This window comes from Haliaeetus leucocephalus, unplaced genomic scaffold (genome assembly GCF_000737465.1).
Source record: "Haliaeetus leucocephalus isolate CR32 unplaced genomic scaffold, Haliaeetus_leucocephalus-4.0 Scaffold92, whole genome shotgun sequence".
Classification (NCBI taxonomy): domain Eukaryota; kingdom Metazoa; phylum Chordata; class Aves; order Accipitriformes; family Accipitridae; genus Haliaeetus; species Haliaeetus leucocephalus.
The window spans coordinates 2,140,928-2,143,420 of NW_010972528.1; positions in this window are offsets into that span (position 1 = coordinate 2,140,928).

The following is a 2,493-nucleotide window of genomic DNA, read 5'->3' on the forward strand; positions in this document are numbered from 1 at the left end:
ACAGCCCCCCCACCGCCCTCCCCGCCCCCCCGCCGCCATCCCGGCCCGACAGTGGCCCCCACGGCCCGTCAGCCACGCAGGACGGCACTTGCCAAACTGCTGAGCCGGCGCCGGTGGTGGGGAACGTGAGGAGCCGTACCCCCCCAGGGAACACTCATGCCTCTGGGAAGGCGGCCTGGCCCCATGCCTCCCACAGCAGGTATCCAAAAGCTGTGGCCAGTGTTTTTGCCCTAAATCCTTCAGTTCCCCCTTGTGAAACGGAGCTCGCAGTGCCGTCCTCCTTGGAGGGATGTTGGGGAGAGTCGTTAAAAGCCCAAGAAGCGCTTGACTGCCCCAGTGATGGAGGACGTAGGAAAGGCCATGAGAAAATGGTGCTCAGAGCAGGGTTGGACTAGCATGCAGCAAAGAAAACTTGGGGCCACATATGGAACCATGAATAAAAAACACAGAATAGCTGCTCAAAAAAAAAAAACTTGAATAAAATATTGGAAGAAAGCAGAAAATACTGAATAGTGGCTTCTAGCCAGCCAGCCAGGATGCTCATGGGCAAGGACTCACATTACCAAAAGAGCACAGGATCATACAATTAAGGGTTGCATTGTCCCAGAGACAGGCAGCAAACCCCACCGACACAGACAATGTTCGTGCTGGAGTTTCCCCACACCGGGTGCTGAGTTATCAGCTAGGGTGATCTGCCCATGCATGGATGCACCCATGGCCCCTCCTGGGGCAGAATGCCTGGGCTGGCAGGAGGGTACAGGGTAAATCCCACTACCTGCACTGGGGTGGCCCAGTACTGGGGTTGTCCCCAGGGAGCAGGCAGCTGTACAAGGGCAGGAAAATCACATTTTGGGGGTGCCACAAGACTGGTCGTTTTAGGGTTTGATGGGTTGGCTGCACCTCCTGCCCTTTCAGTGCAGGACCCTCTGTTTCGGGGCCGGGATTTGGCATGTCATATTCGGATCATGGCTTAGGGCTTTCTTCATGGGGATGGAGAGAAATGGGCGCTCCCGTAAGAGTGATCTTGTCCCCAAAGCAGGATCTACAATGGCTGATCCAACTGTAGATGGGATCTTCAAGGTCCTCCTAGGGCAATAAGGGGGAGCTGGATGCTGAATTAGGTGACAGATCATCTAAAAGTAGTGTCTGCAACCACACAGCCTCCATCGGAGCATCATATTGGTAATGCTGTGGCCCCCTCCACCCCGGCAGCCAGACCTCTGAATTTCACAGTAAAAAAATATCTGTCCAGGTGTTGGATCAGTGGCAGCAGTGGGACACAGGTCCACCACCAGCTCAGCAACTACAGCTTTTTGGGTGCCCTCCTAGTCTCCCAGCAGCAGGATCTCACCAGGCCAGCTCACAGCACCCTCCCAGGATGGGTTTGCCCCAAAATCTCAGCTTTGCTTCCAACAGCAGGTGGAAAGGGGGGACAGGGAGAATCCCATCTCAATTCCTCTGCCTGGCTGACGCCAGGAGCAGTTTTCCCAGCACACGTTGGCAAAGTCAGTTGGTCAAAAGTCAGAAGCTTTTGCCTGGATGCCAGGGCACTCCATGGGTCTGCCCTGGCTTGGTGAGCTGGGGTGAAGCAGAGATGTAGGGCTGCTCCCTTCCTGCCCCAGGCTGCCTCGTCCTGTCTGGGCAAAGACCTTTTGGGGATGCCACCATCTGTCTTTCTTACCCACACCAGGAGCTACCAGAGCACAGTGAGCAAGCTGGAGCCCACTGTGGCCACCAACCTGCAGCCACCTCATCCAGGTGGAGATGAGGGCAGGAGAGGGAGGAGGGAGTCAGCTGGCAAAGTCCCCATGCTTCTTGTGTACGAGGGTCACGCTGGGACACAGCACTTGGGAAAGTGGCTTTGTGCTGGCACCCAGGGGCCGTGCAGCTGGAACACTTAAAAACAAAAGCCAGCAAAATCCAGCCCGTGCTTGGCAGCCCATTTGGCTTAGTGGAAGTTATTTGAAGAGCTAGCCCAGCGCCAGAGCTGGCTCCGCTCCTCCATCCATCACAGGATGAGGATGGAGGGGAGCAGCGGAGCTGGGTTATGGCTCCCTTCTCCTTCCCACACCCTTGGGAACTCTCCGGAGACTCGTTTTTTGATCAGCAGCCCACATCCTTCTGCTGAGCGTCCTGTGCTCAAGGGAAACCTTCTCCCAACCTTGGATTTTACCATCCTGAGTAATCCGCCATTAAATAAGCATTTTATAAAAAGAGGCCAACACTCACCGTGTCCACACAGCAAGTTAAACAAGGAAGAGGTATTTCTTTGCGCATAGCGACCTCTCTGCCCATGCAATAACCCCAGCAGCTCATTGCAGCCGCAGCCCCCCTCCCTCAGCACAGGCTCAGTGGAAATTCCCTTACTGCCACATTTTAAGCATTTTACCAGCAAGGCTTTCAGACTCTGGGTGCTGCATTAAGTGCCTGCAGTTGTCTGCTTTTGTAATGGGCAGCACATTTAAGTCTTGCCGCTTACAAGCAATAAAATGC